Source organism: Protopterus annectens, chromosome 1.part2 (assembly GCF_019279795.1).
Source record: "Protopterus annectens isolate FY-2018-M chromosome 1.part2, PAN1.0, whole genome shotgun sequence".
NCBI classification, from domain to species: domain Eukaryota; kingdom Metazoa; phylum Chordata; order Ceratodontiformes; family Protopteridae; genus Protopterus; species Protopterus annectens.
Genome location: NC_056727.1, coordinates 220,944,592 through 220,970,434, shown reverse-complemented (window position 1 = coordinate 220,970,434; position 25,843 = coordinate 220,944,592). Strand labels below are relative to the sequence as shown.

At 43.1% G+C, this 25,843-nt stretch overlaps 1 protein-coding gene across 4 annotated transcripts in view; it reads right to left on the bottom strand.

The window, feature by feature from the left end:
• The window catches only part of AFTPH (aftiphilin), a 1,798,650-nt gene that overhangs the window by 1,646,533 nt on the left and 126,274 nt on the right, over positions 1 to 25,843 (bottom strand). The window lies entirely within an intron of this gene.

Sequence of the window (25,843 nt, the reverse complement as noted above, 5' to 3'; positions counted from 1 at the left end):
GGTCCCTGAGAAATAGTTTCAGGGTCAGCAACAGGGCTTTTATACAGAAATTGGAGAGAGTCTGGGACTCTGCAATATCTAACAGGTTTAACTGGGGCTGGAGGTAAGGAGTCAGGGTTTAAGCTGAATTCAGTGTACACATCATCCAAAATATCTAACACTGGCGGAATAGCAAAGGGTCTGTGTTGAGGTAATAAAAGGAAGTCTCTGAGCCTTTTCTTGGATTCTGAGTAATCCTGGCCTTCCCAATGGAAATGCTCCCTCATGGGATGCAAGGTCTCCCCAAAGGAGTAGTCCTCAGGTGGAGAGGCTGATGGAATTGATTCCTCAGCATCAGAATCCTCATAAGGGGGTAAAGAATATCCTAGTTCTGAGGATGAATCTGAAGAAATGGACACCTGGTCAGAAGATTCATAGTCTGCAGTCTGTCTGGGCCTTTTATCAGGTGGGGTATGGGACCCCTGATCAGGGTGATGGTCTTCGGCCATTTTGAGCATTTGTTTCTTAGGCATGGAGGCCTGTCCTGGAGAATGCTGCATCTGTTTCTTTGTTTTTAAGGGGGGCTTAGATTTAGCAGAGTATTTAATGGTTAACTGGGTAGGTCTGAAAACACCCTCTGAAGCTGTGGATTGCTCAGCTACTTCGGTTCCCTCTGAAGGGTTAGTTTCAATAGGCTGAAAACCTTGGGTGTCCGAAGGCCCAGCCAGCTCCACGTGGGAGTCGGACGCTGTCTGTGGTTCTGTGGAAGCGGTAGTCAGGGGCTGCGTATGCGCCTCGCTGAAGACCGGAGAAACAGCAACCGGCCTAGAAGAGGCCTCGTCGTCAGTTTTGGGCCTCGGATGCCGGTCCTTGTCTTTGCGCTTTTTATGTATTCCGGTCGTCGGAAGTTCCGATGGCATGGTGTAAATAAATTTTCTGCCAAAATAATGTTGGGAAAAAATCAAACCCGACGTTTAATAGTGCGCTTGTTAAACCTAGCAAAAAACCGACAACCAGTGACATCGTGGTCTGGGCCTACGCATGGGATACAATAAAAATGGAAATCCTTATGAGGTATTTGCCTCTCACAAGAAATACAGTTATTAACTTTTACTGACATCGGTCTGAGGCAAGAAAACGTTTCCCCAACGGGGTACTTAGCTTTGTAGAAGACTTCGGTTCTGGATTCGGAATGAAAATCTCAGGAGTCGGCCCACCGGCACTTGCAAACTGCTTTTGCTTCGGGCACAGCGTGGCAAGAAAGACTGAAAAAAATGGTGTTGGCTGCATCTTATATACCCCTGTCGCACTGACGTCAGGGAGGAGGCAACAGCAACCGACGCCGGACCAAGACTTTGGAACTCAGGCCGACTGGGGAACTGCCTGACGGCAGGATAACCCAAGTGTAATGACTGCAGCAGTATAACACGATGAACATCAAGAATTATTTAGGGAGACTGACAAATGTTAAAGTACTGCAGAAGAAGAGGGAATCTCACAGAACAAGAGGAGCAACTGCAGAATGTTAAATGGAAAATAAGGGATTACCTCAATAATATACACGAGTTAAGAAAGATTGCTGTTAAGCAACTGTTTTTTGATAATAACCTTAGAGAAAAAGAAGTTATGTACTCACCATAACGTTCCATGTATGTAGTCCATCTCACCGAAAATTATTACGTGTGGGTTTTGGAGCCGAACTCGGCCGCTTTTAGAAAGCCTGAAAACTTCTGATTGGCTCGTGGTTAGGAGGTATCCCATGGTGCATGAGCACATTCCCCAGATCTTCTTTGCTACTAGTCTATCAGGATAAGACAGGAAAAGGACAAAGGTCCGGAAGAAATAAACTGCAATAAAGGTACCCTTTATGGCATAAACCACTGTAGAAAAAGAAAAGACTGTTTCCAGATCCTCCAGGAAGGGGGCTGGTGGGTGGGTTTGTAATAATGTTCGGCGAGATGGACTACATACATGGAACGTTATGGTGAGTACATAAAACTTCTTTATGTTATGTAATCCTCTCTCACCTCCATTATGTGTAGGACGGCGTCCCTAGCATTTTGAATGGGTGGCTCACTGGAAAATACTCCTGAGTACCATGGAACCAAATGAGGCTCTACCCCTGGAAGTTAAATCCAATTTACAATGGGAAATGAAGGTATGAGGGATAGCCCATGTCGCTGCTGCACATATATTATCAATAGGCGTCCTGGCTTTTAAGGCAGCAGAAGTAGAAAAAGACCTGGTAAAATGCGCTTTGACTTTAATGGGCAACTACTTTCCCTGAGAAGTGTAAATGGAAGAAATACAACTAGAGATCCAGTTCAATAGTGTGACCTTAGAAACTGGCAAGCCCATTCTCGTCTCAGCAAAAGAAACAAACAGCTGTTCTGATTTTCTAAATCCTTTGGTTCTGTGGATATAGAAACGCAGTTGCCTATGCACATCCAATTGATGAAATCTCTACTCTGCTTTATTGGTGAGATTAGGGAAGGACACTGGCAATTTGATTGTTTGGTTTAAGTGAAAATGAGAACAGACTTTAGGGATAAAAGAAGGACTGGTCCGGAGAGAAACCCGATCTTTGTGAAAAATTAAATATGGAGGTTTAACTGATAGTGCTTGTAGTTCAGAAACTCGTCTGGCTGAGGTTATTGCTAGCAGAAAAAAAGAGAGTCTTCCAAGACAGAAATTTCAACTGACAACTATGGGCTGGTTCAAAGGGTGGCAAAGTAAGTCTAGAAAGGACTAGATTCAGATTCCAGGGAGGAATGGGGTCTTGAACAGGAGGTCTTAACATCATGGAACCCTTAAGAAAGGATATGCACAGTTTGTGAGACATAAGAATGGAATCAATCCCCACATGAAAGATGGATATTGCTGCTAGCTGAACTCGGAGTATAGCAGCCACTGAACCCTGGTGAAAGAGGTCTGAAAGGAACTCAGAAACAATAGTAATGGGAGCTGTAAATGGATCAACTTCTCTGTTATGTGCCCATACAGAAAATCTCTTCCATTTACTGTGATACAATTTTCTAGTCGAAGGCTTGTGAGAAGAGGTAATAATATGGGATACAGCTGGAGACAGATCATGAAGCCTGACTAGTGACGGAACTGGAGCAGCCATGCTGTCAGTTTGAGAGTGTGGAGATTGGGGTGAAGAGAACTTGACGTGTGTCAAGAGGTCTGGCACTGGGTCCAGAGTCCATGGATAGTCTAACAGGTGAGGCAAATCTGATGAGGCCAGTAAGGAGTGATGAGGATCATCTTGCTTCCCAACAACATTGCTTTCTGTATGACCTTGGGAATGAGTGGAAAAGGAGGAAAAGCATAAAAAGCATAAAGGAGTCCCGAGGGCCAATCGTGCACGAATGCATCTCTTGGAGACTCTCCCGGAGGGGGGATGAGGGAGAAATAGGTGCTGCATTTGGTGTTGATGGGGCTGGAAAAGAGATCGCAGCAGGGTTGTCCCCACTTGTGGAAGATCAGATGGGCTACTTTCTGGTTCAAAGACCATTCGTGAGGTAACAATATTGCCCTGCTTAGCTTGTCCGCTATCACGTTGCATGCCCCCAGGATGTGCGTTGCAATGAGAAAGCGTTGGGAAGAAATCGCCCAGTTCCAAACTCGCAGAGCCTCTCAACATAAAGGGTATGATCTGGTTCCCCCTTGTTTGTTAAGATACCAAACCACTGACATGTCTGTCTGGATAGCTATCGTCCCTACAGGGAGAAAGCCGTGAAGTGCTTGCAACGCTAGAAGCACAGCTCTCACCTCTAGGACAATGATATGCAGATGGGCCTCTTGATCTTGCCATGTGCCTTGGACAGTCCTGCCTAGATAATGCCCCCCACCCTATCTGGGAGGCATCCATGGTCACAGTGGCAATGGATTGGTCAGGAACAAAGGGATTCCCTGTGGTAAGATGACCTGGCTGAATCCACCAGCAGAGATCCTTTTTGCATGAATCTGTGATCAGTATCTGGTGATACAGAGGCAACTGCTGAAAGGACCACTGGGATGACAGGAGCCATTGGAGTATCCTCATATGTATAGTCTTGCTAATGGTACCAAGGTTATGGTCAATGCCACTGTTCCAAGAAGCTGCAACACCCCCTTCACTTTGACTCTTTGAAGAGGAAGTATCCTGTAAATTTGCTGTGCAAGAGTCTGTATTCTGTCTGTAGGTAGTCTGGCTGTCATAGAAACCATGTCTATGTTTGCTCCTATAAAAGGTTATAGATTGAGTGGGCAAAGCTGAGGATTTTTCCCAGTTTATAGAGCTTCCCAACTGGGAACAGAGCTCGACTGTGGAATCTCTGGATTGGACTAGACGATGCCTGGTGGTGGCGGTCAGGAACCAATCGTCCAGATATGGAAAGACTTGGATTCCCTGACACCTCAAATGAGCTGTCACTACTGCCATGCATTTGGTGAACACCCGGGGGGCTGTGGTGAGACCAAAGGGCAGCGCCCGAAACTGGTAATGATTGGCTCCCAGCCGGAAGTGTAGGTAACTCCTTGATACTTTGTCCATCATTATGTGGTAGTAGGCATCCTGGAGATCTATTGAGCACATCAAGTTGTCTTTCCCTAACACAGGAAGTATGGATTGTAGAGTGACCATTCGGAACTTGGACTTCTTTACATGCTTGTTTAACCTGCTGAGGTCTAGGGTGGGTCTCCAGTCCCCTGTTTTTTTTGGAACTAAAAAGAACCTGGAGTATGTTCCGAATCCTGTCTGGTCTGCTGGGACCTTTTGGATGACTCTTTTTAATAGCAGCTTTTCTATCTCTACAACTGCATGATGCCTGTGATTGGTGGTACATCTGGGATCCTTTTGGGAGGGTGTAGTGGAAGGGAAAAGGGTACAGAGTAACCTCTGTTGATAATGTCTTGTACCCACTTGTCTCGAGTGAGACTTATCCAGGCTGCTGGGTACAAGGACAGGCAACCCCCGACCGGCTCCAGAGACGCACAGTTGGGTTCCACATCAGGAATGCCGATAGGGACGGTCACAAAAGGAAATCGCGACCTCCCTGATTTTGTGGGCCTCCCCTGCCTCTAGGGCAACGTCTACCATTAGTTCCTCCTCCCCTGCCTCTGAAGGAAGAATCACCCTGTGTATCCTGGAAAGGTCTCTGATTTCTTGAACCACATTTTACCGCTCTTCTGACCTTTAGGGTAAGGTCTAGAAGGAACGATAAATCTAACTCCCACGGCAGAGAGTCTTTCCTTCCTGTTCACACCTGGTGAGGGCAACTTTCACCTTGGGTGCAAAAAGAGAGGATCCGTCCACGGGGGCATTAGTTAATGTAGACTTGAAAAGCACAGCAAAGTTGCATAGATGCATCCAAGAATGTCTTCTTAAAGAGACTCCCGAATCTGCCGCCCTACTTGCACCATCAGCTGCGTATAAGATCACCCGCATGGAGGAATTAACAACGGATGTGAGAGTAGCCAACTGAGCAGACACTGTAGATGGGACTGCTTCAGTAGAGGTACCCTGAAGAGCATCTCCTAACTCCTTTAGGAGCTCTCTCTGAAGTCTAATAAAATGTGATGGTTCAGCGATCGGCGTGTAAAAGCCGCTGAAGAGAAGATACACTTTCCGTACCTATCCATTGTTCAGGATTCCTTATTGGGCGGATAGATAGAAGAAGTCTCTGCTAGCTCCTTCTTAGTGGCCGCCGCCAACACCATGGAATTAACAGGTAAGCCCTTGGGATAAAAATTCTTTGTCTTGTAGGGGCGGAAAGAAATTTATTAGGCCTCCTGGGGACCGGTTCCACAGCATCAGGAGTCTGCCACACTTTCTGACTCACAAGATCCAGTAATTCATCAAATGAAGGAGACACCATGAAGCTGAGGGTTTAGACCCGAAAAGCCTTCAGGTACACTGAATCCTCATAAGATGGGGTAACGGTGGGCCAACTGCCTCTCTGCCTGAGGATCTCCAAAATGTCTGCAAAGGAGACATCTTCAGAGGATGACTTAGGGGACCCCCTCCAACTCATTGACGTCAGTGTCAGATGTGAGAGACTCATCAGGGGAGTCTACATGCTTCCTCTTACATGATCTCTTCTGAAGGGGGTCCTCTGGGAAGGTCTCGGAATATTGGGGGCCACCCAAATGGGGGTCCTGAGGCTGTGGGTCTCTGCCATCCCACAGGAGAGAGGATGCTGAGACTGTAGTCGGTGCTTGAGGGAGTATAACAATCAGTACTTTTACGTGGGGCGGATGAACTATCCAACATGCTCCTCATCCTCACGAAGACAGATTCCTCTGGCTCCGAACGATGCTTTGGCTCCGAAGAGAGCATAGGTGTTGATGGCTCCAAAAGGATCGGCTCCGAGAATGATGTAGGGTCCGAGCTCACTCGGGCCGACGCACCAAGAGAGGGGCTCGGCACAGAAGAAGCTTGGTTCCAAGTGTCCCCCTCGGGGCTGACCGAAGAGCTTCGGACCCTAGACACTTCAGATGGCGCCATGAGTGTCGGAGCGGAACTCGGCTCAGAGACAACCACACGGGGTGCTGGAGCAGAGGACACCACAATAGTCGGCACTGGCAATATCGGCTCCAAAGGCCCAATCTGGGTTGGGGGAGGAAAGAGGGCAGAATCGGTAGCAGGAGTCAGCTCCGAGACCGAATGGGTCGGAGCAGACAAATATTTTGGCAAGGCCACCAACTTGAGTCCGAGCACCACTCTCTCGATGTCTTCTTCAGATAGGCTCCTGGAGGATCTGGAGGACAATGTGGGAAACCTTATTCTCTGCAATATAGGTGATTTAGAGTAGGGGAGACCGATGGAATGTCCGCTGACCGGCTCTGAAGAGGACTGCTAGTGATCGGCGCAGAAACACTTGCTGCCAATACTGCAGGGTCTGTGTCTAAAATCTCAATCAGCCCCGAAGACTGTGGAGCCGAAGAGAGAGAGACCAACTCCAATTTTGGTAACTTCTGTGGTGGTTCAGAGGCAGAAGTTGAGGCCGGAGAAGGCCGTTTAGAGGTCTTACCCTTATCCTTTCTAGATGAATGTGACCTAGCAGAGGAAGAAGAACTGGCTAGGTCTTCCTCGAAGGAAGGCTTTAACATGCCTTTCAAAATCAGCTTATTCTTCCATTCCTGGAGTACTCTAGGGCCAAAAGAATGACAAAAGAGACAAGTTTCTTGTAGATGTATGGCCCCTAAGCAGTACACACAGATGCTATGTCCATCTGTGATGGACATTTTATGCAAACATTTAATACACTTTTTAAAGCCTGACTGTTTTTGATCTTTAGGTTCCTTAGACATAATGGCAGTAGAGAAAAACCAACACACACACCATGAGAGGAACTAGATCCTCGAACTTAAGTGGAATTGAGAAATTAAATCCTGCCGATAGGGTTGACTGCAATTAGGGATATAGACAATAGGGGGCTGGAATTTATTAGAGAAAACTGACAAAGGAACCAAGGTATTGGCAGCAAATAACTAGAGAGGGAAAGATGATAGAACAGGAAGATGCTAAGAATTTATTTGGACTGCAGGTTACAGATTGCCTTTCCTATTGAGGATTGATATCAAGAGTATACGCAAAGAGAAAGAAATAGGGGGTCCTAAATGAAAGTCCAGTACAGATAACAGTTTTTATTAGAATCTAGAACAGAAGCTGCTATTAAAAAAGGAATAATTAGTAGAGCATATAAAATATTCCATAATATCTATAAGAATAGATCAGATGAGATTAGAAAGGATTGGGAAGAGAGAATGGATAAGGAATTCACAAAGAAACAATGGGAGGATATATGCAAGTCTCCCAAATATGCAACAAAATCTACAAAATTTACGATGTTTGCCTTGAAATATTTACATAGATATTTTTATACTCCATGTAGACCCGACAGAATTTTTCTTCAGGTAGACCGCAAATGTTGTAGGTGTGATGAGAACAAAGAGGTGATTGGGAGCATATTTTCTGGGTGTGTGGTGAGTTGGCAGACTTTAAGGATTCCCTGCAGGATGCACTGTCAGAGATGCTGGGTGGGCAGACTGGTGTGATGAGGGAGATGTTTTTTCTCAGCTAGGATACAGAACTGGAATTGCCTACACATGGTAAGGCCTTGCTGTGTCTAATTATGGTGGTTGCCACAAAAGCATTTACTAGAAAATGGAAATCAAAATCTAAAGCAATTATACTAGAAGTAGTGAATATAGTAACGGAGATATAACAACTGGAATTCAGATCTTTAGAAAAGAGTAGGCACAAACTACACAAGGAAAATGAGAACTGTGGGAACAATACATACAGGAGAGGAATGAAGTTTAAAAGAAGGCAGGACTTATGATTGAGTAGATAAGTGACGTTATAATGTTTGCAACTGGGAGTGTGTCAGTAGGTAACACAACCAAATATAAGCAAGTGAATATAATACCACAAACGAGAAGGACAGCAGACCACAGTAAAAAAGCTTTAACTGATCTTAGCGCCTCAGCTAACCAACCTTCAAGAGATAAAACATTACAGCCAGCATATTGCATATATATAACACAAATTAACACCAATTAAAATTCTAATCAGAACAACACCCTCCAATTACACTCCGTGTTTAACCCATTAGGTGAAAGTGCTTCTATTTTTGACTTCAATGTCATCCCATCCTTCCACAACTTCCAATATTGTAGCCCTTAAGTACTCATTATTTCCATTATGACACAGCATATAATGTTGTGGTATGGGACTTTCCACTTTCCTATTTTTTATCTCTCTTTAAGTGCTCCTGCAACCTTGTCCAAAATAACCTTTTAGTTTCACCAATATAGAACAAGTTACAGGAGCACTTTAATGTGTATACTACTCCCTTAGTATTACAGCTAACACTTAATCTAGGAGTAAACTTAATCTTATTTATCTTATCAAAGTATGGTACCACAAAAGGACAAAAAGCATTTTCCACATGGTTTCATATCTATTATTTTCACGGTAGTACACAAATTTTCTTTCGGGCATTCAAAATAACTGTGAACCAATACATCCCTAATACTCCTACTTCTTTTTAAAGAGATTTATGGTATTATATGGCACTATATCCTTGAGTTTCTGATCTTTTAAAAATTCCCAGTAATATTTCATTACACTAAATATCTTGTTTGTCTTTACATTAAATGTAGTAACAAAATATATCTGTTTCCTGTGCTTGATATTATTCTGATGGCCATCTCTTCTCTTATACTGTTGTATTTAAACTTATTTTCTTCCTGAGATTCAGTTTGTCTAATTAGTTTTTCCAGCGCTCCCTCTACAACCCTTGTTCAAAAAATGAGCACAAATAAATTTTAAATCCTCCCATAAAATGGACTCATTACTATTAAGTCTAAATATTCTTAGGAATTCACTATAAGGTAAATATTCAATTAAGCGTTTGGGGTGACAAGCCTTCCCATTTAAAATATGGTTTACATCAGGAAATGTCCTGAGTATTCTAGTTTGTATATTTTGTCCTATAATTCCTTCTAAATCTATATCCAGAAAAACAAACTTTCTCCCTACCTGTAGCCCATCAAAGCCCAGGTTGAAACCATTAAGTTGCAAGTCTTTTCAAAAAATGCCAAAGCTGAAGACTCTCCCACTTCACACACAAAAATAAAGTCATCAATGAACCTGAAGTATTTAACTACATACTTCTAACAGAATTCCATCCTATATAAATTTTTTTTTTTTTGAACAAAAGTAAGAAATAGGTTGGTATACATGGGGGCAAAAGAAGCCCCCATTGGCATGCCTTTTATTTGATGGAAAATTTCCCCATTAAATTCAAAACAATTATGTTCTAAACAAAATTGTAATAACTCAATCATTTCACGTGTCAGTGGATTATCTCCCAAGAAATATTTAACAGATTCCAAACCTAAGTGATGACTAATGTCGGTGTACAAACTTTTCACATCTACTACCAACCAATCTTTCCATTTAATAGTTACTTTTTCAAGAAAATCAAATGAATTGGGGACCTACAGACACTGGATCCTACCCAGTTTGGCTTTGTTAAGGGCAGATCCTGCCTCTTAAACCTGGTAGATCTCTTTGAAACAGTCACCAAGGCCATTGACGAGGGGAAGGTGGTCCACACAGCCTACCTGGACCTTGGAAAAGCCTTCGATACAATACCCCACTCGGGCATTATAGATAAGCTCACCAGCTTAAATATAAACCCCTATGTCACTAGATGGGTTGCAAACTGGCTCAAGGACAGAACCCACATGGTTAGCATTGCTAGAGTCATGTCAGACTCCAAACCAGTTACAAGTGGTATCCCACAAGGCTCAGTCCTGGGACCTCTCTTGTTCGGTATATATTTCTCGGAGGTACAGGCTAACACAGAAGGACTGTGGCTGACCAAGTTCGCAGACGACTGCAAACTGGGTGCCATAATCTACTCTCCAGCCGACACAAGCATCCTACAAAAGGGCCTCATAGAAACAGACAACTGGTGCCAGAGCCATGGCCTCAAGCTAAACGCTAAAAAGTGTATAGTCATCCCCTTCGGCAAAAACAAAGTGCCCACAAATTACCACATAGATGGTAATCCATTAAGTATGGAAGAAGTAATTAGGGACCTGGGGACCCAAGTTGATAGCAATCTCTCATTCGACAACCACGTGGCCAAAGTGGTTAGAAAAACATTTTATATAGCCCACCTAATCATGAAGGGATTCACATCTAGATCAGGGGAGGTCATTGTGCCTCTTTCCTCATCAGGCACATAATGGAGTACAATGCCCCTTTTGGGATGTACCTTACCAGACACCTGCAGCAACTGGAAAGACCCCAAAAGTACCTCACCAAGAGGATCAAAGGGCTGAAATAGATGCCATATGCTGCCCGTTTAAAGAAACTCCAGCTATACTCAGTGGCATACCGCCTGCTCAGAGGCAATCTGTGCCTGACGTATAAAGCCATGTCCAACCCGGAATTAATGGACATGCTGCACCTCAGAAAATCCAAATCCCATTGAGCTATGCGCTCGAGAGACTTGAACCTCAGCACTGAAATAAATAGGACAAGCTGGAGGGACAGATTCATAACCCAGAGGCTCCCTTCACTATGGAATAAAATCCCAGTCCAGGTTAGGCAGAGTCCCTCACTGACTCTCTTCAAGAGGAATCTTGATGAGTGGATGGGAGATCGTAGATTTACTCCGGGTATCACTTCTGTGTCACTGTTAGACAGAGGCACAGCATACTAACCTCGAAAAAGGGCATAGCAAAATTCATTTTAAAATGGGTGGCGAAAGCTAAACACACTCTGGCTAGGCTTGTAAATGCCCTAAGGCAGATAGCCTAGTATGAACCTAAGAATCTCTTACACAGGAGTCCAATTTAACAGATTTTAACAAAAAATGATGTAATAAAGTACCAAGTTTATGGGAAAAATATTTGTAGCAGCTACTATGGGCCGTCAGAGGAATGTGTCAGTATGGTTTGTGATGTACAATGTTTGAGGCAAGGATTGTGTTATGGGTTTTTTTCTTTATATAAATGTAAGATTGCCTATGTCATAAATGATGGCTTAAGAAAGATGCTTCTTGTTTAAAAAAGTCAGGAAATTAATAATTTATGTAATGTTGCTTAGGTTATATGATATATAACATTATATGTGAAGTACAACGTTTGTAAACATGAACTTGTTAATGCAGTTTAATAAAGGTGTTAAAAATTCCTAGAAGAGCATAGTCGTCATGAAAACAGTTCTGTGTATTCTGTAAGAATATACTCATTGCTGAAGACTTTCCTACAATCCTCAAAAAAGTAGACTTCTCCATGATTTCAAAATCTAAATTTCTAAGGTCCTGATATGGAGATATACAGACAAACTAAGGCAGCAAGCTAGCCATCTACATGCTGACATCATTTCACTGTGCATGCTTATTAAGTCATCAGTATGGGATATGCAGAGCTAAAATTAAGAAGTGTTTGCAAAATGTAAAGGAAAACATGACATTTTCAATATTTACATTAATAATGCAAAAATGGTGTATAGTACTGTCACATTTGATTGGTGCATGCAAAGTCAGTGCTAATAAAATTAATATATTATATATATATATATATATATATATATTATATATATATATATATATATATATATACATTCATATATATTATATATATATATATATATATATATATATATATATATATATATATATATATATATATATATATATATACATATACATTCATATATATATTTTATATATATATACATATATATATATAGATATATATATTCATATATATATATATATATATATATATATATTTATTTATTTATATTTATATATATATATATATATATATATATATATATATATATATATATATATATATATTATATATATATATATATATATATATATATATATAAATATAATATATATATATATATATATATAGGTTCATAGGTAGGTACTAGGCTATCGGCCCAAGGACCTACATAAGCCTAGCCAACAAGGTTCCATAGCTTACACCACCCAAGAAAGTAATTTTCCTGTGCCACTGTCCAGCAGAGACACAGAAGTGATCCCCGGGGTGTATTTCCTATTTCCCATCCACTCATCAAGATTTTTCTTGAAGAGTGCTAATGAACTTTGGTTGACATAGATAGGTAGCTTGTTCCAGAGTATAGGAAGTCTCTGACAGGAATCTATCCCTCCAGCGTGTCCTGTTTATTGAGGTGACAAGGTTTAGGTCCCTAGAGCATGTAGCTTGGAGAAATTGGGATTTCTTTAGGTGTAGCATGTCCAACAGCTCTGGGTTTGACATAGCTTTATATGTCAGGCAGAGATCACCTCAGAGTAGGCGATATGCTACGCAGTAAAGCTGGAGTTGTTTGAGGCGGTCAGTGTAGGGCATTTGTTTGAGGCCGGTAATCCTCTTTGTGAGGTACTTCTGTGGCCATTCCAGCTGCTGCAGATGTCTTGTGAGGTATATTCCAAAAGGGGGGTTGTACTCTATAATGGGTCTAATGAGTGACGAGGAGAGGGGAACAATGACCTCTTTTTTTCCTGGATGAGAACCCTTTTATGATGAGGTGTGCCACGTAGAAGGACTTCCTGAATACTTTGGCGATGTGACTATCAAAGGAGAGACTACTGTCCATCTGGGTCCCAAGGTCTCATCATGCATTCGGTGTTAAGTAGAATGCTGCCTATGTGGTAATTCATGGGTACAGAGTTTTTACCAAAGGGGACGACATTGCACTTTTTGGCATTGAGCTTGAGGCCATGGCTCTGCCACCAGGCATCCCTCAGTGAGGCCCTTCTATAGGATGTCCACATCATTTGGGGACTTGACTATGGCTCCTAGTTTGCAGTCGTCTGCGAATTTCATCAGCCACAGGCCTTCTGTGTTAGCCTGTACTTCAGAGAAGTAGATACCAAACAGGAGAGGTCCCAGGACGGAACCCTGTGGCACTCCACTTGTCACTCCCTTGAGGTCAGATTCGGAGTCTGCAACTTTTACAGTGTGGGTTCCGTCAGTGAGCCAGTTGGCAACCCATCTTGTGACGTAGAGATTTATACCTTGTTTAGTGAGTTTAGCTATAATTCCAGAATGGGGGATGGTGTTGAAAGCCTTGGCGAGGTCATAATAGGCTGTGTGAACCATCTTACCCTCATCCACGGCTTTGGTGACTGCCACAAAGTCGATCAGTTTTAGGAGGCATGATCTGCCTTTCACAAACCCGAACTGGGTGGTATCCAGAGTTTGGAGGTTACCAATGTCTTTATTTACGAGTTCCATGATGATATGTTCCATGGCCTTGCAGACCAGACTCATCAGGCTAATAGGTCAATAGTTCCTGGGATCAGTGGTGGCTCCCCCTTTGTGGAGTGGGATAACTGTTGCTGTGTGCCATTCAGTGGGCACAAAGCCTGATGTGAGGCTATTATTGAACGTGGTGCATAAGTGGGGAGCTGGTTCGTTCTGATGTTCATGTAAAACGCAGTCTGGGATGTTGTTCGTTCCCATAGATGCTGTGTTTTTGGCTTTACAGAGTGCAGCTTTTACCCTGCGTAGTTGTGATTACAGGGACTCTGCATTCGTCCTGTATAGATATGGGTCCTTTAGGGGGTGAGGGGGGGGGTGAAGTTAGCACTGAACTGATCTGCCAGGATGTTGGCAATATCAGATGGTTATGTAATTTTCTTGTCTTTGTACTGTAACTCAGAGCAGATCTGGGTGTTGCCATCTAGATTCCTGGCATAGCTATATAATGCTTTGTGGTTGTCCTTGGATTTAGTGGAGATTTTGTTTTCGTAGCTAACTTTGGAGGATCTTATAAGGGATCTCAGCTTCTTACTGAAGCTGACCAGGGAGCTCCTCCAATCATGTGATTTTACTCTGTTTTGCAACAGTTTCTTCCTTCTGTTGTACAGTTTGTTTATGGCAGGGGACCAACCAGACTGGCTTCCTTTTTTTGGAGGATAGCGTCTTGGTTCTGTTTGAGATAGCATGATCCATGCACTCGTGTAAGTGCTTATAGAGTGCATTTGTGTAGGATTCAACAGTTGTACAGTTTTGTACCTACCATAAATGTAGATGTTCGAGCGGTCCCGTAGTTGGCCGGAATTCTAAAGTTGTGGTCCAGTGTCGGTTGCTGCCGCTTCTTCCCTGACGTCAGTGTGCCAGGGGTATATATAATGCATCCAACGCCATTTTCTTCAGTTTTTCTTGCCCCACATGTCAGGTGCCCCCAAAAAAGGTAGTCAGCAATTAGTACCAAGTTAAGTAATTTTTGCACGAACACAAGACCCCTCCAGCTATAAGCAAATACATCAGGAAGGTATTGTAGAGATTTAGCTAGTTAGATCAGAGGGGATGGAGGGAGGGTAACCAGGACTGCAGCAGGGTGTACACTCGAACATCTACATTTATAGTAGGTACAAAACTGTACTACGTTCATCGTGTTACCCTGCTGCAGTCATCACACTTGGGTAGAATCCCAAAGCTAAGGATGGGTGGAGGAGTTATAGAGGGTTAGAGGAGGCTAGAAGGCCCTGCAGAGGCGAAGCCAGCCCTAGTCTTGGTGGTAAGTGATAGTGTTTGGTAAAGGTGTGTACTGAACTCCAAGTTGCAGCTTCCAAAATCTCCTTGGTTGGAACCCACCTGAGAAAGGCTGTAGATGCAGCTGTTGCTCTGGTAGAGTGAGGCCTAATGATAGCAGGGACTGGTTTTCCATGATGGATATAGCAGAAACGAATGCAATGTCCTATCCATTTGGAAATGGTTTGTTTTGATATAGCCTTCCCTTGTGAAGCTGTAACATAGGATATAAAGAGCTGGTCAGATTTTCTGAACGCCTTAGTTTTATCCAAGTAGTAACTAAGTTGCCTGTGAATGTCCAAGGAATGCAGGAGTCTTTCTCCTTTGTTCTATGGATTTGGGAAGAAGGTGGGTAAGTGAATGGTTTGATTTAAAGCCACACTGGAAACCACCTTAGGCATGAAGGAAGGATTAGTTCGTACAGAAACTCTGTCTTGATGGAAAATGAGGAAAGGTTCCACTGCCATTAGTGCCTGCAGCTCCGAGACTCTTCTAGCTGAAGTTATTGCTAGTAGCAGGGCAGTCTTCCATGATGGGAACTGTAGATCTGCAGAGAAAGCTGGTTCAAAGGGAGGTAACGTAAGTTTTGCCAGAACAAAATTGAGGTCCCATGTTGGTGTAGGTGCTCTCCTGGGGGGCCTAATGTTTTTTGTCCCTCTGAGGAACTGCCTTAGAAGTGGATGCAAAAATAAGGGTGGTTCCATGTTGTAGTGGGCTGAAATAGCTGATGCATGGATTTTAATGGAAGAAAAAGAAAGTCCTTTGTGCAACATCTCAGTTAAATACTGTAGAATCTGGGGTATGGGAGGCTGAAGTGCGTTTTGGCCTTTAGCTTGGTTCCAGGCACAAAACCTTTTCCATTTGTCCGAATAGGCCTTCCTGGTGCTGGGCCTCCTAGCTTCCAGAATAACATACATAACTGCTTGGGAAAGAGGAGCTGGCTGGATGCTTAGGTGATTTGCCATGCAGCCAGATTTAAGGTTTTGAGATGGCTGTGAAGAATCTGATTGTTTTGCTGTGTGAGCAAATGGGCAATTTGTGGTAAAATCCAAGGTGGGCCCTGGGCCATATTTCTCAATACTGGGTACCAGTGCTGGCATGGCCAGTCTGGGGCTATGAGTATCAGTCGTGGTCTCTCCTTTCTGACTTTCAGAAGCACCTTTGTGAGGAGAGGCAATGGAGGGAAGGCATATACTGTCAGGCTTTTCCAACTGAATGACAGTGCGTCCACTTTCCAAGCTTGATGGTGAAGTGTCCTTGTACAAAATTTTGTTAGTTGATAGTTTTGAGTACTGGCAAACAGGTCTATGTCTGGAAAGCCCCATTTTTGAGTAATCATTGCAAATACTTGTGGATCCAGTTTCCACTCGTGGGGATCCATGATGTTTCTGCTGAGGTCGTCTGCCAATGTGTTCTTTTCCTGGCAGGAATTGAGCTTGTAACAGAACTTGGTAAGCCAGAGCGGTGTTCCACAAGGTCATTGCTTGCCTGCATAGAGGGTAGGAGTGTGTACCCCCTTGTTTATGTACCACATTACTGTGGTGTTGTCCGTCCTTATTGTAAGTTGTCCTGGATGTAATAGATTCTTGAAGGCTGTCAGAGCATTCTGTACAGCTAGCATTTCTTTTTGATTGATGTGAAGATTCCTTTGAGCTGCAGTCCATACTCCTTGAATGCACTGTCCTGCCATGTGTGCCCCCCAGGTGTAGTCCGATGCATCTGTTGTCATAGTTTGCCTGGCTGGGGGTAAGGTGAAAGGCTGACCCTTGTTGAGGTGACATGCCTGCGACCACCATAGAAACTCCTGTTGTAGGCAGGGAATGAGAGATATTGTGTCCAAGCTGTGGCTGTGTTGTGACCATACGCTTTTTAGGTACCACTGTAATTTCCTCATATGCAGCTTTGCAAATGGTATTAGTAGTATGCAAGATGCCATAAGCCCAAGGCCTGCAGAATTTTTCTTGCAGGTAGTTGGGTCTTTGTTGCCATTGTTTTGAAATATTGAGTCAGTTGTAGTTGTTTGTCTGGCGTCAGATAAGCCTTCTGGGCCGTTGTATTCAAGCTGGCACCCAGGAATGTCATATTTTGTGAGGGTACTAGTTTTGATTTCTTTTCATTTACTGTGTACCCCAGGCAACTTAGAAGATGTTTTACAAAAGCCAGATGTTGTAAGAGGATGTCCTTGTTTTCTGCTTGGATGAGGCAGTCATCCAGGTATGGGTATATTTGAATTCCTCTTTGTCTGCAGTATGCAATTACTGGTGCCAGGCATTTTGTGAAGATCCTGGGTGCAGTAGATAAGCCAAAGGCAGTGCAGAGAATTGGTAATGGGTTGAACCAACAATGAAACGAAGTATCTTCTGCAACTTTGTCTGATAGGGTCTTGCAGGTATGCCTCCTTGAGGTCCAACGTTACTAGCCATGCTTTCTTGCCCAATATGGGAAGAAGCTGCTGTAGTATTAGCATCTTGAATTTGGGTACTTGTAATAAGGTGTTTAGAATTGAAATGTCCAGAATTGGTCTCCAGGCATTGTCCTTTCTGGGAACTACAAAGAGTCCTGAGTAAAATCCTTGGCCTTGCTCTCTAGTAGGTACCAGTTGAATGGCTCTCATGTCCATGAGAGCTGTAATTTGCTTTTGTGCCTCTGCCCATTGATTTTGTGGCAGGTTTGGCATTCCTCTTTTCATTGGCAAGGTGTGAAAGTGGAATCTGTATCCTCGTGAAATTATGTCTAGGACCCATTTGTCCTTCGTGACAGTGTGCCAGTTGTCTGAAAAAAGTGCGAGTTTTCCTCCAAAGGGTGCTGCCAAGAGAGTGTTGCTTGGCCAGATGAGGTGCAAGTCATTGAGTTTGCCTTCTGGTAGTTTGGGACCGGTCTTCTCCTCCCTTCTGTGTCGCAGTGCCCCATTGTCGAGGTTTGTACTGGGCTTGTGGTGGTCCTCTGCCTCTTGGACATCTGTATTTACCCCTCTCTGTGGTCTGTCAGTAGCTGGAAAGGACCAATTTTTTGTTGGCCAATTTCTGCTGAAGCGAGGGGGCTGTACCTGTAGGAAATCTTTGACTGTCTGCATAGATTTTGCCTTATCCTCCATTTTCTTTAAGACTTCTTCTGCTTTAACTCCAAAAAGAACATCCTGCTGTAATGGAGCATCTAGAAGCTTTGCTTTAACATGATCAGGCAAAGTTTGTTCCTTTAACCAAGCATGCCTACGTATAACAGACCCAGTGACAGCTGCTCTGCAGGAAGCCTCCAAAGAATCAAGCCCACATTGTAAAGTATGTTTGCCCACCTGTTCAGTTGCATGCAACAGATCCTGCATTTCTTTCAATTCAGACTGTTGAGGGAGTGTGCTCATTTTTTGTTTTAACTGAGACATTAGAAATTGCTGATATTTTAAAATGTGAAATTGGCAATTTAGGGCCCTCATAGCTAGAGTGGCTGAGGTGTAAACCTTTTTCCCCCACCTGTCTAGTGCTCTGGAGTCCCTTTCAGAGGGTACAGGACTTTTTGCCATAGAAGCCTTAGCCCCTTTGGGACCCTGGGAGATAGTCTCTGGATCAGCAACAGGGCTTTTATAAAGAAATTTGTGGGAATCAGGCACTCTATAGTATCTGTCGGGTTTGGCTGGAGCAGGAGGCAGAGAATCTGGGCTCAAACTGGATTCTAAGTAAACATCATCCACAATGTCTAAAACTGGGAGGATGGCAAGTGGTCTGTGCTGGGGGAGAAAAAGAAACTCTCTGAGCCTTTTCTTTGAGGCAGAGTAGTCTTGACCTTCCCAGTGAAAATGTTCCCTCATAGTGAGTAAAGTTTCCCCAAAGGAGTAGTCTTCAGGAGGAGAAGCTGAGGGAATAGAATCCTCAGCATTAGAATCTTCAAAAGGGGAGAACGAGTAATCTTGGTCCTCAGAGGAGCCTGAGGAAATAGACACTTGTTCAGAGGAGGCATGATCTTCCTCTTGTCTAGGCCTTTAGTCGGGTGGGGGTTGGGAACCCCTGATCAAAGAGATCAAATCTTCAGCCATTTTGAGCATCTGTTTCTTGGGCATGGGGCCTTGAACTGGAGACTGAAGTGCAGTCTTTTTAGGTTTAATAGGAGTCTTAGTCTTAGGATACGTTTTAATGGTGAGTGTCGTCGGTCTGAAGACGCCTTCAGAAACCGAAGGTGTTTCTGCAGCACCGACATCTTTTTCAGCAGTGTCGTTGGTAGGGGCTAAACAAAATGGCTGCGTCGGCCTAGTACTTTCCGCCAAAAGTTCCGAAGCGGTCTCAGGTTCCAGATCTGCGGTAGTCAGGGGCTGCGTCGGGGCCTCACTGAAGACCGGTGAACCGGAGACCAGACCAGCTGAGGCCTCGGAGTCTGGCTTGGGTCTAGACTGCCTGTCCTTATCCTTGCGGTTTTTGTGCATGCCGGTAGTTGGTTGCTCCGACGGCATAGTGTAGTTAAATTTTCTACCGAAGTAGTGTCGTGCGAAATCAAAGCGTCTTTTTATAGTACGCTTATTAAACCTAGCACAAAAACAACAACCAGTGACGGCGTGGTCTGGGCCTAGGCAAGGTATGCATTAAGAATGAAAATCCTTATGAGGTATTTGCTTCCCACAAGAAATACAATTGTTAACTTTTTCTGACATCGGTCTGAGGCAAGAAAAGTTTCCCCAATGGGGTACTTAGCTTTACTGAAGACTTCGGATCTGAAATTCGACTTCGAAAATCTCAGGAGTCGGCCGACCGGTACTTGCGAACTGCTTCTTGCACCGCACAGCAAGAATGACTGAAGAAAATGGCATTGGATGCATTATATATACCCCTGGCGCACTGTCAGGGAAGAAGCGACAGCAACCGATGCCGGACCAAGACTTTGGAATTCCGGCCGACTGCGGGACCGCCTGACGACAGGATAACCCAAGTGTGATGACTGCAGGAGGGTAACACGATGAACATCTGTATTGTCCATCTGCATGGGTGTCATGAAGTTCACCACTTCTGTCTTAAGAAGCATGAAGTTGGCTTTGGAGAAGTTTTTACTGTGGTTTCCTTAATGGGGGGTGGGGGCGGGATGTGGATATCAAGGGTGATAAGCTTATGGTCACACATACACACACACACACACACACACACACACACACACACATATGTGTGTGTGTGTGTATGTGTGACCACCCCCCCATTAAGGAAACCACAGTTATATATATATATATATATATATATATTCATCTTTTTCGCCTCCCAAACCTTGACGTAGATATACCCATGGTGGGTAATGTGAAGATATTCCACAATATAAAGGTCTGGTAAAGCAGTTATGACTATTAACAATAATTATAGCTGCAATAATTTTAATAAAAGATGTATAGCCTACAGGTGAACAAATAGCGTCACCTTATACGGCACAATGTTACCACTGATACTTGCCATTTAACATGCACAGTTTTGTAGATTAATACTGTTTGAAATATTATGTACATAATTTACAGCCTGTAATATCACAAACCTCAAGTATGCCACTCCCTTTTGTCATATATCATTGGAAAGCTCTTAAAAAGGTGAAAAATTTTCCCATTATCTTGCACATTTACGGAGATAGAACCCTTTGTTTGATCATATAGTCAGTCATTTTTGGCAAACAGATTAATACATTTTATAAAGCTGCAAAATAAAATCAACATATATAGGCAAAATTAACAATCCTACCATTATGTAGCCCATTGTTTACCAAAGGATTTTCATACTTTACATTTTTTTTAATTCAAATTGTATTAGCTATTGCTAACCCCCTGAAGTGCATTTTCAGTAGTGGATTTTAGAGAAAAGCTCTCAAGAAGCAGGTGGTGTCCTGGCTTAGACCACCTCAGGAAAAAAAATGATTAATTAGCCACCTGCAGCTCAGGACTGAATGAGTTGAAAGAGGCCTAGCTGATCTCAGTCTTAAATAAAAATTCTCTTGATCATGGTGACCTTGACAGCTGCTGCCCTCTTTCCAACCTCTGATAAGATTATCAAGGATTTTGCTTGTACACAGCTTCAGACAGTTCTCTAGGAATACTATATTCATGACCCTTTCCAGTCTAATTTCTGTACTAAATGCAGTGCAGAGACTGTACTTACTCAGGTTTAAATGAACTCATTGTGAAGGAGGTTCAACATTATCATCCTTGTCCCGGTTCTACTTGATCTCTCTGTTCTGAATTTGACACAGAACATCTTTCTTGAACACTTTAAAACCTACTGTGGCACCTCTGTTACTTCAAAGTTTGTACCCATCTGACTGTTTCAAGTACACTTTCTTAATCTGTACACCCTGTCATACCTGTACAGCAACAATGTTTTATTCCAGGCTCATCACTCTTCTCTGTGTAATGCTTCCACTGAGAAAGCTCATTAGAGAGAGAGAGAGAGAGAGAGAGGCCTTCAACATCACTGGCATGCAGACGATGTATAGCTTTACCTTTTTCCCTCAGGACAAGCTATACCTGCTGCAGATTCAATAGGAGAAGACTTGGAATTCACTCAAAATGTAACAACAAACAACCACCTGGAGCTTGACATGTCCAAGACCACTGTCATGGCTTCATGTTACCTTGAGGGAACTGTCCAAGCCCTAATCCATTCACAATTTACAATGGTGACAGGCTGTATTTTTTGTGGAAAATGAGAAACCTTGGTGCAATTTTCAATAAAATAATGACATTTTGGAATCTGGTATCAACTGCTGTGAAGATTTCTTGTTTCCATCATTCACATAAAGCACCTCTTTCTCCTGAAAGATATACTGGTGGCTATCCATGCTCTGGTATCTTTTTGGCTTGAGTACTGTAATTCCCTATAGCTTGGACTCCCCAGGTAGGGGAACTAACAGTCTGCCGCATGTTCAGGATTCTGCAGCACTACTCCATACATGTATGTCTCATTACCATTGCTCTTGTTCTGCGGAATCTTCACGGACTGCATGTTCAATCATATGTTACCAGTAATGTCCTGCTTCTGGTTGACTGAGCCCAGTATGAAGTCCCCCCCTTACCTCATGGAGCTTTAAGTTTCATACTGTCTAGCTAGGCCCCTTCATTTCTCCACTCTGAGCAATTTTGGAAATTCCAAGGGCTCACCTGGAGACCTCTGAAATATGGGCTTTTAGCCATCAGGCCCCTGTCTGTAGAACCTTTTCCCCACAGTGAAACAGACTTTTAGCCTTCAGGCCCTTATCTTTGGAACCTTTTCCCGTACTTATTAATTAGGCCACAGACACTCAGGTTTTAGATGGTACCTTAAGACACATCCATTTGTCTTTGCACATGACAGTTAATTGCATTATTTTTTGCCTTTATATCGTTTCCACTTGTAACTCATGTCATTATGCTCAATTTATCCAATGGTTCTTCCAATGTCTACATCATGTTTTGGTCTGGATAAGTCCATCTTTTACTACTTACTTGACATACGCTAGTGTTATCCATGCTTCACAAGTTTTTTTTTTTTTTTTTACTTTGTTTACAGTTTAGTCTGACTGTCCTGGTACTTGGTAGACAACAGACTACATACTCTAATTTAGCGGCCTCATTCTAGTGTGTGTGTGTGTGTGTGTGTGTGTGTGTGTGTGTGTGTGTGTGTGTGATTTCTGCTTTACACATATTGAATGGCTGGAACATCTTTTTGCTGTTAGGCCCTACTGGGGTGTGCAAGTCAGGAATTCATAACCTATCAAAGGAAGCTTCTGCAAGTAACAATACTACAAAATTAAATCAAAATGTCAAAATATATTTTTTATAAAATGGCAAGTGTCTGCACTATCCATGTGGGAAAGATGCCTCCACATCTCTCAAGCTTAAATATACCAACTACACAATCACACAACAGTGGAGAAAAGTACAAACACCACTACTGTTGAAAGGGACTTCAAATGAAACTACCTTGTGGTATCAGACTCACTGAAAATAATTTCATACTTTTCATCACCCTAAGCTGACCAGTCTTAATTCCAGACCACTCCCACCAAATCAATTAAAGGTTAAGGAAATCTCTCTCTCTCTGGGGGTCTGCTGAAGTTCTTCCAACATTCTGGAAATCAAATGTTTCAAAGGCTTTTCCCCTCCTATGGCCCGGGCATGCTGCTGAATTCACTATAGCCATGATGACATTAATATGTTCTAGTCAAACAAAAACACAAATATAGCAAATACCCAAGTCTGTTAATGGAATTTACCCGCTACAGGCACCTTAACCCAAAGGAGGACTCTGTGACTGAAGATACATCTACCCACAAGAAAAAACAATGCTGCTTTACATATGCAAATTTCTCAAAACAATACAAGAAATATGTAGTTGCTCTACATAACTAAAAACATTATTCAAATCTCTTAGTCTATTGCAAATAGAGAGAAAAACATCAAAAGCTCTCAATCACTTTTTTTTTAACTTAAAATTGTAATACATTTAACACAGTAAGCTCAGTGGACAAGAAAAAAACGGGTCCCTTCTCAGGTGCAAAATGGGTGCACTGCCTGGTCAGCTGACTTGATCAACCACACAGTAGGCAAATGGAAGTAGAAATACTAATACCCTGTATTCCTGATTACATGAAGCAGCTTATTAACATCTCAAAGCCTTTATACTCTGCTAGACTCTTCCATGCTACCAAAGCTATTTGCAGTGGGAAAGAAAAGGCAAGCAAAGTGAAGCAGTGCATGACACAGAAAGGAACAAATTAAAAAAAATGGAAGCGTTCTCATTGTTAAGAAGTTAGAGTACCTGTGGAAAGAGTCCTATATGGAGAACTCCAGGATACCATATTACTGACCCAGTACGGGAAAGTACAGTTGTGTACACTTACCATAAATGTAGATATTACAGTGTATTCACTGTTGCAGTCATCACATTTGGGGTTATCTGCTTGCAGATAGCACTCAGCCAGCCTGAATACCAGAGTCTTCGGATTTCTGGGTTGGATGCTGTCGCTTCTTCCATGACGTCAGTTCGTCAGGGGTATAAAACATGCAGCCGACACCATTACATCAGTTTTTCTTGCCCCAGATGTCAGGTGCCCCCACAATAGGAAACAATTATATGGTATGGTACACCCCCATCAAAAAGCAAATACACAAGAAAAAATATATACCAAACAAGGAGGAAAGGTAGAGTCAAGAGAAGTCAGGGGGCTGGAGGGAGGGTAACCAGGACTGCAACAGTGAATACACTCTAACATCTACATTTATGGTAAGTGTACACAACTTATAGGTTTCATAGGTTGATACTAGGCTATCTGCCCTAGGGCATTTATAAGCCTAGCCAGAGTGCGTTTGGCTTTCACCAACCTTTTAGATTAGTAGACTGTGCCTTTGAATAGTAGGTCACAGAAGATAGCCCTTTTAAGGTTTGTTTACTGTGCCTCTGTCTAGCAGAGACACAGAAGAGATCCCAGGGGTAAACTTACGATCTCCGATCCACTCGTCAAGATTTCACTTGAAGAGGGTCAGTAAGGGGCTCTGCCCAACTTGGACTGGGATTTTGTTCCAGAGTGAGGGGAGCCTCTGGGATATGAATTTGTCCCTCCAGCATGTCCTATTTAATTCTGTGCTGAGGTTTAAGTCCCTGGAGCATGTAGCTCTAAGGGATTTGGATTTCCTGAGGTGGAGCATGTCCATTAATTCCGGGTTGGACATGGCTCTATACTTCAGGCACAGATCGCCTCTGAACAGGCGGTATGCCACTGAGTAGAGCTGGAGTTTCTTTAACCGGGCAGCATATGGCATCTGTTTGAGCCCTTTGATCCTACAAATTCTAGGCAAGCTCCTCAGCGGAGGGGCGTGGAATCTGACAAGTTAGACATGCTTTCGAACCAGTTATTGCAGCTTATTGAGCTGCTGAATCCTGCAAGCCAGCCCTTTCTGACATCATCTCCTGGTGCTCCAGGGAACCAGGAAATGCTCACTAGGTCGAAGCACGAGAATGGCGCGAAAGGAGTCTCTTTCGCTAACGGGCGTAACAGAAAGTACAGTTTTGTACCTACCATAAATGTAGATGTCCGACAGGAATGCATCTGCAGTCCTTACAAATGGGTTGTCCTGTCGTCAGGCAGCCCTTCGGTCGGCCGGATTCCAAAGTCTGGGTCTGGCTTCGGCTGGTGTCGCACTTCACCCGACGTCATTGCTGCAGTTACTCGGGTATAAAGGCATCAGCCGACGCCATTTTCCTCAGTGTTTCTTGCCCCAGATGCCAGGTGCCCTCTAGGAAGGCTAAATTTGGATAAATGCCAATGATTCCAAATATTAGAGAGCAAACAAAAAATAAGCATGTATGTACATATATACAAACAAATACACCATAATAGATTCCCCCAGCTAGCTATAAGAGGGGCAAATACCCTAGGAGTACCACAGAGGGGAAGGAGAGTGGGTAATCCTGACTGCAGATGCATTCCTATCGGACATCTACATTTATGGTCGGTACAAAACTGTACTATGTCCTTCAAGGATGCATCTGCAGTCCTTACAAATGGGTAGAATACCATAGCCAAACTGGGGGAGGAGGAGGAAAGATAGAATTATGGTGTAGTTAAGATCCCTTGCAAAACAGCAGTGGCAAAACCTGCTTGGGATCTAGAGTATAAAGGTAAATTATAATGCTTGGCAAATGTATGCACGGAGCTCCAAGTAGCAGCCTCTAAAATGTCTTTGGTAGCCACTCCTCGTAGAAAAGCTGTGGTAGTGGCTGTAGCTCTTGTAGAGTGAGGCCTGATGTTTTCTGGAGTTTTCTTTCCATGGTAGGAGTAACAAAATCTA